The sequence below is a fragment of the Panulirus ornatus genome, chromosome 20 (genome assembly GCF_036320965.1).
Source record: "Panulirus ornatus isolate Po-2019 chromosome 20, ASM3632096v1, whole genome shotgun sequence".
NCBI lineage: Eukaryota > Metazoa > Arthropoda > Malacostraca > Decapoda > Palinuridae > Panulirus > Panulirus ornatus.
The window spans coordinates 70615620-70633850 of record NC_092243.1 but is presented as its reverse complement, the minus strand read 5'-3'; the positions used below and the strand labels follow the sequence as shown (position 1 = coordinate 70633850).

Here is an 18231-nt window from a genome sequence, read left to right as displayed (position 1 = left end):
CGATAAATAATCTAAGGTGGTTTAGTTTGTTCATGGCCTACGTTAAGCTTAATGTCTGTGGTGTTGAGAGTGAATGTTACCTGTGTGTCGTATGCCGTGTGATAACTAGTATGAATGGAGTTTTGTCAAGTGAAAGTGGCTGAACATTTAGGATGATTGGAGGGTTCAAGCTGGACTCGTTCGTCAGGGGTTGAGAAAGAGATAGTGGATTTCTTTAAGGATGTAAACATTCTGTGATGTGGGTCATGGCTCTGTGTAATGTGGTGCTGCTTGTTCGATGCTGCTTAAGTAATGCCAGGGTATTGAGAAGCAATTATGATACGAAACCAAACAGGCCTGCATTCAACTATTTCTTAGAATCCAAGTTCTAAAACTTCGCCTTACATAACTTCTCATCCCTATACCATGCCACTTCACTCTTTTATCAATAACCATCAACCAAGCACAAGTCTAAAGGACACACAAAGCAATTTGACCCAAACTTTTCCCTGTAAGTTGCAGAATTCCTGAAACAATATCATCACCAACTTTATCAGTGACACGCAAATAGCTCGCTGGCTGGCACTCCTTCCTTAACTCAATGAGACACAAAGCCAAACATCACCTCCAACACAACCCCGGCCACAACCCCTGAAACATTAACAACCCCCCAAACCACTGACATTCCTTCTTTCAAAGAACATATAACTCTAACAATGAAACTACTTAGATATCTGCCACAAATCAACCGCAGTCCTAAACACGACAAGCCATGGGGAACTGCGCAAAGAATGTACCCTGAAACATTGCTCATACACTGGTCAATTCCACTGACGCTCACGACAACTGATACCTGCAACAGACCCTAATATCGTGTCAAACTTGAACACAAAACACATTGGCCTAATGCCATTCTAAACCACTACAGGCTACACAACACAATCCCAGACATGTGGAAACTTACCAGCGTCGTACCCTTTCTAAAACTTCCTTAAATCACCAAACTTTCCTTCTTCCTATCGCCCTATTGATCACTGCCATCACAAGTGTCCAAACTCTTTGAAGAATTAATCCGCACCAGAGTCAACCACAACATCTCCTTCTCACTTACAATACATGACTTCAGTCCTTATCATTGCACCACCACACTTGTCCAATCACTGCACCACCACACTTGTACAATCATTCACCACAACACTTGCCCAATCATTGCACCACCACACTTACCCAATCATTGCACCACCACACTTACCTACTCATTCCACCACCACACTTGCCCAAACCACACTTGTACAATAATTCCACCACCACACTTGCCCAATCATTCCACCACCACACTTGCCCAATCACTGCACCACCACACTTGGACAAACACCTCACATAACACATTCGAGAGAGCTTCATTCAACCATAGTCTCCCTCCCGCACGATACCAGTGACAACAGACAGTAATAAAGCATTTGACACTTTCCCCTCATCTCACAAAATCATTTGGCTCCACCCTCCACAAGAATCATAAAAAATGGATAACCAACTTCATATCTGGATGCCAAGCCAGAGGCAGGCACTCACTGTGACTTTTATCTCCCAAATCCTCGATCCCTACACTGGGGGTTCCCCAAGGAGTATTTTCCTTCTTTTTTTTTTTTTTCTCTGTGAACCACCCATCTTCAACCTCTTCCTACATGACCATCCATCGCTCTTCTCATATGCAGATGAACCTGACAGCCCCATGACACATGTACCTCACACAAATCTCGTATGATTAAGTATACGATAAAGAAAAGAAAAATTTAAAAAGTTTCTGGTACCTGATATAATCTATGTATTCTGTGTGTTATCAGGGATCGCAGACAGAAACTCGTTTAGATTTCAGCTGTGATCGTTTCCCAATGACGAGTCCAATGAGAGCGTCCCTCACACTATGTCTCTCACACTCTCATATATTTCTCCCAGTAATTTTGCTGCAGTGTCGTGGGCACGAAAATACTATTAATCATTAATGGGGCAACTACACCACCTGAACCTGGTCATTTCTTCCCCCCACCCCCCTCATGAACCTGGTCATTTCTCTCCCGCCTCATGAACCTGGTCATTTCTCTCCTGCATCATGAACCTGGTCATTTCTTTCCTGACTCATGAACCTGGTCATTTCTTTCCTGACTCATGAACCAGGTCATTTCTCTCCCGACTCATGAACCTGGTCATTTCTCCTCCCCATCCCTCACAAACCTGGTCATTTCTCTCTCCCCCTCCCCTCACAAACCTGGTCATTTCTCTCCCCACCCCCTCACAAACCTAGTCATTTCTCTCCCGCCACATGGTCATTTCTCTCCCGCCTCATGAACCTCGTCATTCAAACTCTTGAGCACGACGGTTCGAACCCTGGGTACGATAGTTAGACTGAACCTTCGATCTATCTACCACCTTACATGTCAGGTCCAAAGTTACGCCATCACGCCCCGGGGGGTCACGTATTCTAATTGCGTAAAGTCGTACCGTCGCGTGGAGCGACTACATACTCTCACTACCTTATGGAAATCAACCTCTCTTTCTTTTTCGACTTTTTAAAAGAAAGATGATGTACAGAATGAGGGGAAAATTTTACAAAGGCTATTCTCAACTCGTTCACTCAATAATAGAAAAAGTATTGCCGTAGCCACCCGCTTGGAGGAGTTCCAGGAAGGAAGAGACAGAGATATAGATAGATAGATAGATAGATAGATAGACAGACAGATAAATAGATAGATAGAAACGTACATGTGTTCATCACGGGATCCAATGCAAGGGCAAAATTTGCCGTTTGATCCCTCTGCACATCACACGTCAGCAGTTGACATGGGCCAATGTTATTATCACTTGGTATATTTAAATCAGGTTTATTCTTGATAAGTCTGAACACAAACACCTTACGGGAATCATTTATATATACTGTGCCATATGTACTGTGCAAAAAAAAGGTATATTCTACGAACAAATATAATATAGGTATCACCCCGTGGACTAATAGCAATATAAATATATATATATATATATAGAAAAGGATCACAGTTTTGCGCGTGATCAAGATATTCCTATGAGTCCACGGGAAAAATGAAACACGAAAAGTTTCCAAGTGCACTTTCGTGTAATAATCACATCATCAGGGGAGACACAGGAGAGAAATATAAATATCAACTGACTGTTATACGAAAGTGCACTTGGAAACTTTTCGTGTTTCATTTTTCCCGTGGACTCATAAGAATATATATATATATATATACATATATATATATATATATATATATATATATATATATATATATATATATATATATATATATATATTCTACGACTGCATTCGCTTGGCTTCCTGGGCGTGACACATATATTGCAGAGCCAGATATACTGGGCCAGTGAGATAAGTCCTGATAACTTGAGCGCTAATCCAGCAGAAGGAGTTATATCACACAAGTCTTGGTGCTGCAGCCCACACCGCGCCCTTCCCTTCCCCCCAAACCCCGTCCTACAGAAGCCTCATCCCCGCCATCATAATTCCCGTTAATTTGTGGTAATCTGCCATTGAACCATTGTCCTGGGGAGAAGCCCCCGCTCCCATTCAGGCAGTGCACGTAAGACTCGCCCTGGTTCATTCAGTGATCCACAAAGGCAACCTCAATGGCTGGCCGATACGACGTCTTCTTCGTGTTGCATGATGCGCGGGCGGCGCGGGGCGTGCAGCGCGGCGCGGCCCGCCCTCTCCCCCGCCCGCGCCTGCCTGCCTGCCTGCCTCCACCCACCGCCCTGCCGTTACTACTACTACTACTACTACGGCCGCCATCACCGCCACAGCCACCGTTACCGCCGCCCGCCAGCCACCGCCACACAAGCTTCCAGACGTGTGGGTGAGGCGCGAGGCATGATGGGAGGAGGAGGAGGAGGAGGAGGAGGATGGGATGACGCCAGGTCTCTCGGAGGTTTCGACTAAGGGTGGCATTGGTTAAGGGGAAGAAGGGAGGGTAGACAGAGTAGACAAATTTGTAGACACGCTAAGTAGACAAATTCGTAGACAAGCTAAGTAGACAAATTTGTAGACAAGCTAAGTAGACAAATTTGTAGACAAGCTAATTAGACAAATATGTAGACAAGCTAAGTAGACAAATTTGTAGACAAGCTAAGTAGACAAACTTGTAGACAAGCTCAGTAGACAAATTTGTAGACAAGCTAAGTAGACAAATATGTAGACAAGATAAGCAGACAAATTTGTAGACAAGCTAAGTAGACAAATTTGTAGACAAGCTAAGTAGACAAATTTGTAGACAAGCTAAGTAGACAAATATGTAGACAAGCTAAGTAGACAAATTTGTAGACAAGCTAAGTAGACAAATTTGTAGACAAGCTAAGTAGACAAATTTGTAGACAAGCTAAGTAGACAAATATGTAGACAAGCTAAGTAGACAAATTTGTAGACAAGCTAAGTAGACAAATTTGTAGACAAGCTAAGTAGACAAATTTGTAGACAAGCTAAGTAGACAAATTTGTAGACAAGCTAAGTAGACAAATTTATAGACAAGCTAAGTAGACAAATTTGTAGACAAGCTAAGTAGACAAATTTGTAGACAAGCTAAGTAGACAAATATGTAGACAAGCTAAGTAGACTAATTTGTAGACAAGCTAAGTAGACAAATATGTAGACAAGCTAAGTAGACAAATTTGTAGACAAGCTAAGTAGACAAATTTGTAGACAAGCTAAGTAGACAAATATGTAGACAAGCTAAGTAGACAAATTTGTAGACAAGCTAAGTAGACAAATTTGTAGACAAGCTAAGTAGACAAATTTGTAGACGGTTGAACATCCTGGACATGACAGCTTGTTCGATCATCTCCCTGGACGGGTGGGTGGACCATGCTCGAGCGCCGGGGGGTTAGAAACGTGCCCATACAGTTAACTCCAGGTGGGGTATGTATAGCCTCACTCAGACCTTACCTTCATCTACCTTACCTTATTCTGCCTCGTTCTGCCCCTACCTTACCCTTCACCAAGCTGTCTTACCCTTCCCTACCTTATCCATACCCTTCACTACCCTGTCTTAACCTTCCCTACCTTACCAATACCCTTCACTACCCAGTCTTACCCTTCCCTACCTTACCCATACCCTTCACTACCCTGTCTTAACCTTCCCTACCTTACCAATACCCTTCACTACCCTGTCTTACCCTTCCCTACCTTATCCATACCCTTCACTACCCTGTCTTAACCTTCCCTACCTTACCAATACCCTTCACTACCCTGTCTTACCCTTCCCTACCTTACCCATACCCTTCACTACCCTGTCTTACCCATCTCTACCTTACCCATACCCTTCACTATCCTGTCTTACCCTTCTCTACCTTACCCATACCCTTCACTACCCTGTCTTACCCTTCCCTACCTTACCCATACCCTTCACTACCCTGTCTTACCCATCTCTACCTTACCCATACCTTACACTACCCTGCCCTAGTGTGCGTTACCTTGCATTACGGCCCTGGATTTATCTTACCCTACCCTAAGGTCCATCCCAGCCTACCCATCCCTCCCTTAATCCATCATACTAATCTCCATCCACCTTACCCAATCTCTTCACCCATCCTTCTACCCCGTGTCCCATCTAATCATCCAATCTTTGCCCTTCTATCCTCCTCTATCCAATCCATTCCACCTCCTCTTCTCCAGTCTCTCCCTCCCTTACCCTATCCCATTAGTGCCGGCCCATCCCACGCTCTCACTCACTCACTCCCTCCCTCGCCCGCCCACCCAATCCGTCAACCCTCTCCCAGGCCTCTCACACCCAGCCCATCAGTCCATCTCACCTCTCACTCTGCCCATCTCAACTCTCACTCGAGTCCCTCCTCCTCAACCTACCCCATCAAGTCCATCTCAACTCTCACTCGAGTCCCTCCTCTTCAACCTACCCCATCAAGTCCATCTCAACTCCCACCCCCGCCTATGACAACTTGGGACGGCCGTCCATCTAGCCAGTCCCACACGGGCCAACACCACCTGCCAACACTCACCCCTTCCCTCCCTCCCCATCTCATCACCCATCCACCTTCTCTCTCTCTTAACTCCCTCCCTCACCCACTCATCCACCCACCCACCTTCTCTCTCTCTTAACTCCCTCCCTCACCCACTCATCCACCCACCTTCTCTCCCTCTTAACTCCCTCCCTCACCCACCTATCTTCTCTCCCTCTTAACTCCCTCCCTCACCCACTCACCCACCCACCCACCTTCTCTCCCTCTTAACTCCCTCCCTCACCCACCCACCTTCTCTCTCTCTTAACTCCCTCCCTCACCCACTCACCCACCCACCTATCTTCTCTCCCTCTTAACTCCCTCCCTCACCCACCACCCACCTTCTCTCCCTCTTAACTCCCTCCCTCAAAATGTTATTACATTTCCACCAAACTTTTCCTGGCCTTACACACAAACACACACACACACACACACATACACACACACACACACACACACACACACACACACGCAATTTTCAACTTTGGAGGAATCTGATCTTTGATTGAAAAGATTCCGCTGTTCTTCTTGTCCTGGTGACTTTGGATGCGTTCTCTTCTGTTCCCACGTTTTCTTTCTACAGTTCGCACAGCCTGGACTCGTCCACTGCCACACACCCCCTCTTAAGCCGGCGGCCTGCTTCGCTCTCCCTTTACACAAAACGGCAAATTTTTTGACCCATGAGTGGTGAACTGCTCTCTCTCTCTCTCTCTCTCTCTCTCTCTCTCTCTCTCTCTCTCTCTCTCTCTCTCTCTCTAGCGTGTTAAGACCACCTCGCTCGGATCCTTTTGGGTCTGTGTACCTATGGAACTCTTACCTATCTATCTATCTATCTATCTATCTAGAGACACAATACAGAACCAAAGGCCCCAAAGAAGGATCATCCAAGATAAATCAGGACTGTAAGGGGCGGGAAGGGAGGGAACATCATCTCATCCACAGCGAGCCAAGAAGGCCTTTGTGTGAGAATTGCCACAGACGGGAGACGGGTGTTCCAAAGATCAGTGTATTTACTCGTACGATGATACAAAACCCGACTCCTTCAGTGTCCTGTGGGACGCCACCAGCGTAACAAGAGGAAGTACGAAAATTATTTTATTTTTTATTTATTTTGCTTTGTCGCTGTCTCCCGCGTTTGCGAGGTAGCGCAAGGAAACAGACGAAAGAAATGGCCCAACCCACCCCCATAAACATGTATATACATACACGTCCACATACGCAAATATACATACCTATACATCTCAATGTACACATATATATACACACACAGACACATACATATATACCCATGCACACAATTCACACTGTCTGCCTTTATTCATTCCCATCGGCACCTCGCCACACATGGAATACCATCCCCCTCCCCCTCATGTGTGCGAGGTAGCGCTAGGAAAGTATGAAAAACGAAAATTATATATATATATATATATATATATATATATATATATATATATATATATATATATATATATATATATATATATATATTGTGCGCAGGAGGGTGGATGTGCTGGAAATGAGATGTTTGAGGACAATGTGTGGTGTGAGGTGGTTTGATCGAGTAAGTAACGTAAGGGTAAGAGAGATGTGTGGAAATAAAAAGAGCGTGGTTGAGAGAGCAGAAGAGGGTGTTTTGAAATGGTTTGGGCACATGGAGAGAATGAGTGAGGAAAGATTGACCAAGAGGATATATGTGTCGGAGGTGGAGGGAACGAGGAGAAGTGGGAGACCAAATTGGAGGTGGAAAGATGGAGTGAAAAAGATTTTGAGTGATCGGGGCCTGAACATGCAGGAGGGTGAAAGGCGGGCAAGGAATAGAGTGAATTGGATCGAGGTGGTATACCGGGGTTGACGTGCAGTCAGTGGATTGAATCAGGGCATGTGAAGCGTCTGGGGTAAACCATGGAAAGCTGTGTGGGGCCTGGATGTGGAAAGGGGGCTGTGGTTTCGGGCATTATTACATGACAGCTAGAGACTGAGTGTGAACAAATGAGGCCTTTGTTGTCTTTTCCTAGCGTTACCCCGCACACATGAGGGGGGAGGAGGATGGTATTCCATGTGTGGAGAGGTGGCGATGGGAATGAATAAAGGCAGACAGTGTGAATTGTGTGCATGGGTATATATGTATGTGTCTGTGTGTGTATATATATGTGTACATTGAGATGTATAGTTATGTATATTTGCGTGTGTGGACGTGTGTGTATATACATGTGTATGGGGGTGGGTTGGGCCATTTCTTTCGTCTGTTTCCTTGCGCTACCTCGCAAACGCGGGAGACAGCGACAAAGCAAAATAAAAAAAATAAATAATATATATATATATATATATATATATATATATATATATATATATATATATATATATATATATTCTTTCTTTTCTTTTATACTATTCGCCATTTCCCGCATTAGCGAGGTAGCGTTAAGAACAGAGGACTGGGCCTTTGAGGGAATATCCTCACCTGGCCCCCTTCTCTGTTCCTTCTTTTGGAAAAAAAAAAATGCGGTATACCGGGGTCGACGCGCTGTCAATGGACCGAGCCAGGGCATGTGAAGCATCAGGTTAAACCATGGTAAGGTCTATGGGGCCTTGGTGGGGGATAGGGAGCTGTGGTTTCGGTGCACAACACATGACAGCTAGAGAGTGAGTGTGAACGAATGTGGCCTTTTAGTCAGTATTCCTGGCGTTACCTCGCTGATGCGGGAGACAGCGATTAAGTATGATGAATAAATAAATGAATATATACTTATATGAATTCATCACGCGAGGTTAAAATAAGACGAAAGAGCAGCACAGCCTATATGGAAGATGAGAAATATACATCTACGTATGGCTACGACGGGAAGGTCTTGGGGCACGCTGCCCTGGAGCTAAAAAAAAAAAAAAGAAAAAGAAAAGTTACTACGAGGAGGAGAAACAGGGTGATTATTATGTCGACAATTATCCCTAAAATATACCGAGAGAGAAAAAAAAATAAGCACCATAAATTTCAAATACAAATATATGAGATCCCAGTGAGACAGATGGGAAGGGCTTTAAGTCCAGCCGAGTAAGATTAAAAACCTTACATGGAATAACGCCCGGAACCCTTAGAAAAAAAAATGTCTAAATGAATGGCGGAAGAACATTGTCACGCGGAGCCAAGACTACCAACTGTGTAAATGTACGTGGCGGGACGTGATGGCATGGTTAATCACACAAAAGGCATACGGCAAGTGCTACCATCCAGCTAGCTAGCTAGCTAGCCCTGACTCATGGCAGCGTCTGGTCGTGAGTGAGGTCTCTCTCTCTCTCTCTCTCTCTCTCTCTCTCTCTCTCTCTCTCTCTCTCTCTCTCTCTCTCTCGGTCATTGCGCCAACGTCAGCCCTTCCTCCTCTCACTTGATTGCCGCAATATCCGCCACGCTTCCCCGCGCTACTACGTCCCTCCACTCTAGTCTCTCATACGAGGTTACTCCTGGCTCCCTCCTCACACACATACCACAGGTACCTCCTCCTCCTCCTCCTCCTCTCACACACCACTAGTACCACCTCTCCTCATACTCCACCATCACTTTCCCTCCCCCCTCACACCCCACCATCAATTCCCCTTCCCCTCACACATACACCACCTCCCCCAAACCACTAACAAGCTCCGCCTTCCCTCACACACCACCACCATCACCACTTCCCCTCACACCCCGCCACTTCCCCTCGTGTCGCCACCACCCACTACCTCCTCCGTTAGCCAACACTTCCCCTACACCCGCGGCAGTGCTCACCTGACACTAACTATTGCCCCTATCATTCCAATCCCTCGACTGAGCGAGTCTGGATTCACCTTCGAAGTCCTTTCCAGAAATCCAGGACTGCAGTTCGACATGAGTATAATGAGGGAACAATGAGGGCGGTGCAGGAAGCTGTAAGGTTAGACTTACATCCGTGAACAACTTCTCATATTCAGTGAACTTAAATTCAGGGGGGAAGAAAATCGTGAGTAAGTAAGTCTGGAACCGCATGGTGGTGATCACTCCTGGAAGCGCATCTGGAACCACATGGGAGTTCATAACCCCTGGAAAGGGGATATGAACCACCACCCATATGGTAAACACAAACATTTGAATTACATGGTATATGGTAAACATTTGAATTCTATGGCAAGCTTTTTATATATATATATATATTTAAGCAAGTTTGTAGTCTGTTGGAGATGAAGGGAGGTGGGGGGGGGGGGGTCTGGGAATGGAGTCAGTTGTAGTTTAGTGATGATGAAGTACTAGTGAGAAACTGGAGAGTGAGTCTGGAAGGGTGTGTACCAGAAATTGAGAATACAAGTAAATGAAACATCGTCATTGGGTTTAAAAAAGGAATATGGATAGGTTAAATGATGCGTGAGTTTGAATGTAAAAAAAAAATGGGAGGAAGTAAAGGATTTTTGATACCTGGGAGTGGACATGGCTGCGAATGGAACATGGAAGCGGAAGTGAATCATAGGGTGGGTAAGGGGGCGAAGGTTCTGGAGGCACTGAATAATGTGTTGAAAGAGATGTCATTGATGGATGCGAGGCATCGGATTTGGATCAGGATGTGCCCAGTAGGGTGGCTGTGTGGGAAATGAAATGTTTGAGGACATCATGTGGTGTGAGGTGGTTTGATTGAGTACGCAATAAAAGGTTAAGAGAGATGTATGGTAATAAAAGGAGGCGGTTGAGAGAGCTAAAAGGAGGGTACGGAAATGGTTTGGAAGGGAGAAGATGACAGAGATGATATACATGTCAGAAATTGAGGGGACAAGGAGAAGGGGAAGACCAAAATGGAGATGGAAGGATGAAGTAAAAAAAAAAAAAAAAAAAAAGGAATTTCTTTTTTGAGTGATCGGGGCTTGAACATGCATGGAAGTGAAAGTCAAGCACGGGATAAAGTGAATTGTAACGATATGGTATACAGGGGTCGATGTGCTGTCTATGGGCTGAACCAGGTAGGGTATGTAAACCCACCGGGGTCAACTATGGAAAGGCCTGCTGGACGACCTGGTTGTGGAAAGAGGTCTATGTAAAAAGCTAAACAATGGATGCGAGCGAATGTGGCCTTTCTTCTTTTGTTCCCGGCGCTACCTCGATAACACAGAAAACGGCGATCGAGCATTGGGGGGAGGGGGGGGGAGAGAAGACATTGATATATTCCCCCCACAATGAAAATACACAAGATACTTAATATTCACAGATGTAATAAGAATATGAAGGGTTGAGGGGAACTTTCTTTCTCTCCCCTACCACAAGAACATATAATTATATATATATATATATATATATATATATATATATATATATATATATATATATATATATATATACATCATTCCGTATACACCTCACGCTAATAGGAAGTGCTTCAAGATGAAGTGTGTCTCGTGAAGATAAAAATCCCCTGAACTTTACCAGGTGGAAATTATGTGATGGGGGCGCGCGCCTGAAATATAAGACCATTATGCTGGGGAGCTTCGTCCTCACAAAGGAAAGGTTATCACCCCACTACCACTACCACCACCAACACCTGGCCCTGGTATTGGCACTTCCCTCTCTACCAGTGGCCCCGACCTACCCCTGGCACCAGCCTACCTACCTACCACTGGCATCTACCTACCTACCTACCACTTGCATCTACCTACCTTCCACTGGCATCAACCTACCTACCCTACCACTGGCATCAACCTACCTACCCTACCACTGGCATCTACCTACCTACCTACCACTGGAATCTACCAACCACTGGTATCTGCCTACCATTGGCATCTGCCTACCACTGGCATCTACCAACCAATGGCATCTACCTACCTACCACTGGCATCTACCTACCTACCACTGGCATCTACCTACCTACCACTGGCATCTACCTACCACTGTCCCCCTACCTCCCACTGACATCTACCAACCACTGCCCCTCTACCCATCCTCCCCTCCCTACCACTGCATCAACGTACAATACTTTACTGCTACTCAGTAAAGTCACGCGTCCTTGGCTCGCCCGAGTATCCAATAAAGCAAGGACACATACGACCATTAATACATCTTATTTTTCTCGTGCGTGTTTCCCCCGGACTTTACTGAAAGGTGAGGTTGAGCCGAGCGGTTCTGTGCCTCCCACTTCGCTATATCGGGCCGTTCCCAATGTCCCGGTCATTGGTGACGACCCAGACCAATAATTGGGGGGACTTTTGCTACCTGCCCGGGACCAGAATGTGGCGCCTGAGTCAATGATTCTCTACCACATCACCACCACACACCACTATCACACATCCCTACCACACACCGCCACACCACAACCATCACACATCCCTACCAACACACATCACCACCGCACAACATCACAACCATCATACATCCCTACAACACACACACCCATCACACATCACAACCATCACACATCCCTACCACACACCACCATCACCACCACACACCACACATCACCACAACCATCACACATCCCTACCACACACACCACCACCACACATCACCACAACCATCACACATCCCTACCACACACACCATCACCACACACATCACCACCACAACCATCACACATCCCTACCACACACCACCACACATCGTCACCACAACAAATCACACACCACCACCACACACCACATATCACCACCACCACCACATACTGGATCTCATGACACATGTGGGGTTTCTACTCTCTATTTGGTCACCACCAACATACTGGTTCTCTGCTAGAAATTGACTCTCCACCACATACTGACTCATCAACGCTATGCTGACTCTCCAACACATACAGACTCGCCACTCCATGCTGACTCTCCAACACATAATGACTCACCACCACACACTGACTCTCCAACACACATATTGGCTCACCACCACATACTGACTCAAACACCACACACTGGCTCACCACCGCATACTAACTCAAACACCACACACTGGCTCACCACCACATACTATCTCTCTACCACATATTCTCCACCACATTCTGACTCCACCACATACTGGCTCACCCCTACGCACTGGCTCTCCGCTACATGATGGTAATGCCAGACTGAACGCGAAGGGTGATGGCTTAGCAGCAAATGGTGAAAGAACTGGAATTCAAGGATCGTATCAGGGAAAAATGCACCTTATGTCAGGTGGTAAATGGACGCAAGGATAAGGAACCTATTCCTCCCCATTTATGGCACCTTCTCCATCAGAAGGAAACTAGTTTGTCGAACGTAACTACGAAAACTATATTCATATCTCTCGCCTTTCGTTTTCCTTGCTAGCCATCGCACACCATGTCGCTGTGGAGAACGCGCACCTGATGGTGTCTGAGATGCGACTCCGAAGTTTACGAAGGAGATAAGACTTCCCCTGTCGTGTTGCATTCCAGAGGGCGAGCCGCATGGCAGCGAGGAGGGGAAGGGATGAGAAATGAAGAGAAGAAGTGGCTCTCCTGATACGAGAGAAAGAACCCTTAAAAGATTCCTCAGTCGAAGATGAGCCAATCAGAAAACACATATTGGGAAAGATACTTAAACGTGCCCTAAACAGAACACTTACACAACGAGAACAGAGAACACTTATACAACGAGAACAGAGAACACTTATATAACGAGAACAGAGAACACTTATACAACGAGAACAGAGAACACTTATACAACGAGAACAGAGAACACTTACACAACGAGAACAGAGAACACTTATACAACGAGAAGAGAGAACACTTACACAACGAGAACAGAGAACACTTATACAACGAGAACAGAGAACACTTATACAACGAGAACAGAGAACACTTATACAACGAGAACAGAGAACATATACAACGAGAACAGAGAACACTTATATAACGAGAACAGAGAACACTCATACAACGAGAACAGAGAACACTCATACAACGAGAACAGTGAAGGAACCATCAAGATGGTACGTGAAATAGTGCAACAAGCGCTTGTTAGACATGGTTATGTGTTGATAATAGGGGGAGAGGTGGGTGGTGACTTCAGGTATTAAGAGGGACACTATGGCAATTTAGAATCTCATGCTGATAAAGAGGCATAGAAATACAAGACTTCAGAATCTATAAAGTGGAGCATCCATACCAGTATGTCAGTGAACAAAAGTGGGATTAGAGTGACAGGATATTTCAGCAATACTAGAACTTACCTTCTCACATACTAGCATGATGAGAATGTGTGATACGCCATCATTAACTAGAACTTACCCTCTCACATAATAGTATGATGAGAATGTGTGATACGCCATCATTAACTAGAACTTACCCTCTCACATAATAGCATGATGACAATGTGTGATACACCGCCATTAACTAGAACTTACCTTCTCACATAATAGCATGATGAGAATATGTGATACGCCATCATTAACTAGAACTTACCTTCTCACATAATAGCATGATGAGAATATGTGATACGCCATCATTAACTAGAACTTACCCTCTCACATAATAGCATGATGAGAATATGTGATACACCATCATTAACTAGAACTTACCCTCTCACATAATAGCATGATGAGAATATGTGATACGCCATCATTAACTAGAACTTACCCTCTCACATAATAGCATGATGAGAATATGTGATACACCATCATTAACTAGAACTTACCCTCTCACATAATAGCATGATGAGAATGTGTGATACGCCATCATTAACTAGAACTTACCCTCTCACATAATAGCATGATGAGAATGTGTGATACGCCATCATTAACTAGAACTTACCCTCTCACATAATAGCATGATCAGAATGTGTGACACACCATCATTAACTAGAACTTACCCTATCACATACTAGCATGAATACATGGTTGTTAGCAAAATACGATCCACAGATTGTAAAACGTGATCATATATATACATATATACTGTTCCCGTTTCATTATACGTAGTAAACCAAGGATGTTACAAGAACAGAGATGAGACGAGATGACGGGAGGAGACACAGTGGTGGGAACTGCACAACACAAAACCTGTGGTTACATAAACTGCGCAGTGGAGTATGGACACCATGAGCCAGGATGGTGTGGTGAAAGATTCTGTGAAATCAATAAATGAAGGAGTTGGCATATGATCACCTCCGGCCCGGAATGTAGAGGGAAGGTTAAGAAAGATGGAGGACCCCGAAATATATAGAGGGAAGGTTAAGAAAGATGGAGGACCCCGAAATATAGAGGGAAGGTTAAGAAAGATGGAGGACCCCGAAATATATAGAGGGAAGGTTAAGAAAGATGGAGGACCCCGAAATATATAGAGGGAAGGTTAAGAAAGATGGAGGACCCCGAAATATATAGAGGGAAGGTTAAGAAAGATGGAGGACCCCGAAATATATAGAGGGAAGGTTAAAAGAGAAAGGAGAATTGCTTTCATAAATGTTTCCATAAGGCAAAGGAGCCTTGTGCTACGTGCAGGGGTAGTGAAGATGTTGTACACACTCCAGCCAGCCTACATCTACGAGTAAGGTCAAGATAACAGAGGAACGAGTAAGGTCAAGATAACAGAGGAACGAGTAAGGTCAAGATAACAGAGGAACGAGTGAGGTCAAGATAACATGAGGAACGAGTAAGGTCAAGATAACATGAGGAACGAGTAAGGTCAAGATAACAGAGGAACGAGTAAGGTCAAGATAACATGAGGAACGAGTAAGGTCAAGATAACAGAGGAACGAGTAAGGTCAAGATAACAGAGGAACGAGTAAGGTCAAGATAACAGAGGAACGAGTAAGGTCAAGATAACATGAGGAACGAGTAAGGTCAAGATAACATGAGGAACGAGTAAGGTCAAGATAACAGAGGAACGAGTAAGGTCAAGATAACAGAGGAACGAGTAAGGTCAAGATAAGAGGAACGAGTAAGGTCAAGATAACAGAGGAACGAGTAAGGTCAAGATAACATGAGGAACGAGTAAGGTCAAGATAACAGAGGAACGAGTAAGGTCAAGATAACAGAGGAACGAGTAAGGTCAAGATAACAGAGGAACGAGTGAGGTCAAGATAACAGAGGAATGAGTAAGGTCAAGATAACATGAGGAACGAGTAAGGCCAAGATAACATGAGGAACGAGTAAGGTCAAGATAACAGAGGAACGAGTAAGGTCAAGATAACAGAGGAACGAGTAAGGTCAAGATAACAGAGGAACGAGTAAGGTCAAGATAACAGAGGAACGAGTAAGGTCAAGATAACAGAGGAACGAGTAAGGTCAAGATAACAGAGGAACGAGTAAGGTCAAGATAACAGAGGAACGAGTGAGGTCAAGATAACAGAGGAACGAGTAAGGTTAAGATAACAGAGGAACGAGTAAGGTCAAGATAACATGAGGAACGAGTAAGGTCAAGATAACAGAGGAACGAGTAAGGTCAAGATAACAGAGGAACGAGTGAGGTCAAGATAACAGAGGAACGAGTAAGGTTAAGATAACAGAGGAACGAATAAGGTCAAGATAACAGAGGAACGAGTAAGGTCAAGATAACAGAGGAAGAACAAAAGAACAATACTTTAAAGAAATCTTTTTAAAAGAATATCTTGATGAAATATTCTGTACAAGACAAGATGAAGAAATCCAAAACTTTACCATCAATTCATCATGAGGAGTCGGGAGTTAATCAGACTGAGGGATTCAGAGGATAATATAAGGATATGTGAAGAACTGAAGAACAAGTTTTGAGTGTGTGAAGAACTGAAGAACAAGTCTGAGTGTGTGAAGAACTGAAGAACAAGTTTTGAGTGTGTGAAGAACTGAAGAACAAGTTTTGAGTGTGTGAAGAACTGAAGAACAAGTTTGACTGTGTGAAGAACTGAAGAACAAGTTTTGAGTGTGTGAAGAACTGAAGAACAAGTTTGCGTGAAGAACTGAAGAACAAGTTTGAGTGTGTGAAGAACTGAAGAACAAGTTTGAGTGTGTGAAGAACTGAAGAACAAGTTTGAGTGTGTGAAGAACTGAAGAACAAGTTTGAGTGTGTGAAGAACTGAAGAACAAGTTTGTGTGAAGAACTGAAGAACAAGTTTTGAGTGTGTGAAGAACTGAAGAACAAGTTTTGAGTGTGTGAAGAACTGAAGAACAAGTCTAAGTGTGTGAAGAACTGAAGAACAAGTTTGAGTGTGTGAAGAACTGAAGAACAAGTTTGAGTGTGTGAAGAACTGAAGAACAAGTTTTGAGTGTGTGAAGAACTGAAGAACAAGTTTTGAGTGTGTGAAGAACTGAAGAACAAGTCTAAGTGTGTGAAGAACTGAAGGACAAGTTTGAGTGTGTGAAGAACAAGTCTGAGTGTGTGAAGAACTGAAGAACAAATTTGACAAGTGTTTCCACCAATGGGGGGGACACTACAGCCCCTGACAACATTAGATGAAATGGGGGGAAGGAGGTCTTTAGAATGCAGTGAAATATTTGAAGCAAGACAGTGAGATAACACCAGAGCGATTTGATCCATACGAAGCTCATGGTCTACATGAAATTCCACCATAGGGGCTGAGGATGTGTGGTGGAGATCCACTTGACACACACTACTTGGAATACTGCTCAAGACGTCGCAGAAATGGGACATGGGAGAGGGTCTGACGTCTTACCTGTCTACGTGAAGGGAGACTGGCAGGAGACGCTGCACCACAGGCCCGGTCCCCTTGAGTGGTCTGTAAAGTACAAGAAAAGGTAATTAGAAACCAAATTAATAATTTCCTGCAAAGGAGAAATTACATAAGTGAAAAGGTTATGCAAAATGAACTTCTACGACTTTCATGAGGGAGTGAACTCGAAAACAAAAGACAGGGCTGAGTGGATTGTTTTGGACTAGATTGCCAGAAAGCATTTGACACTGTCGCACATGAGTTGCCAGAAAGCATTTGACACTATCCCGCATGAGTTCCCAGAAAGCATTTGACACTATCCCGCATGAGTTGCCAGAAAGCATTTGACACTATCGCACATGAGTTGCCAGAAAGCATTAGACACTGTCCCGCATGAGTTCCCAGAAAGCATTTGACACTGTGCCGCAAGGGAAGCTCGATCACCTATCAGGAAAACAAGGAGAAACCTTCGATGAACGTATCACCTTCGTGGAAGGGAACAAAGAACGCATGGTAGAGGAGGAGCCATCTCGTAATGGGTCGGGAGTGCCGCAGGGTGTTGGCACGCAGGGTTCTGTTTTGACACCATTCATCTTCTTGATCTATATAAAGGACTTGCTGAATGGTAAAGACAAGTCCTTGATTATGTTTGCAGATGAT

The 18231-nt window shown here is 44.5% G+C and overlaps 1 long non-coding RNA gene across 1 annotated transcript in view; it reads right to left on the bottom strand.

Moving 5' to 3' along the window:
- Positions 1-17640, bottom strand: part of LOC139756114 (uncharacterized) — a 562112-nt gene extending 544472 nt beyond the window's left edge. The window contains exon 1 of the long non-coding RNA XR_011714263.1: positions 17575-17640. This is a non-coding gene — a long non-coding RNA (uncharacterized lncRNA). The remainder of the gene's footprint in view (positions 1-17574) is intronic.
- Positions 17641-18231: the final 591 nt, after the last annotated feature.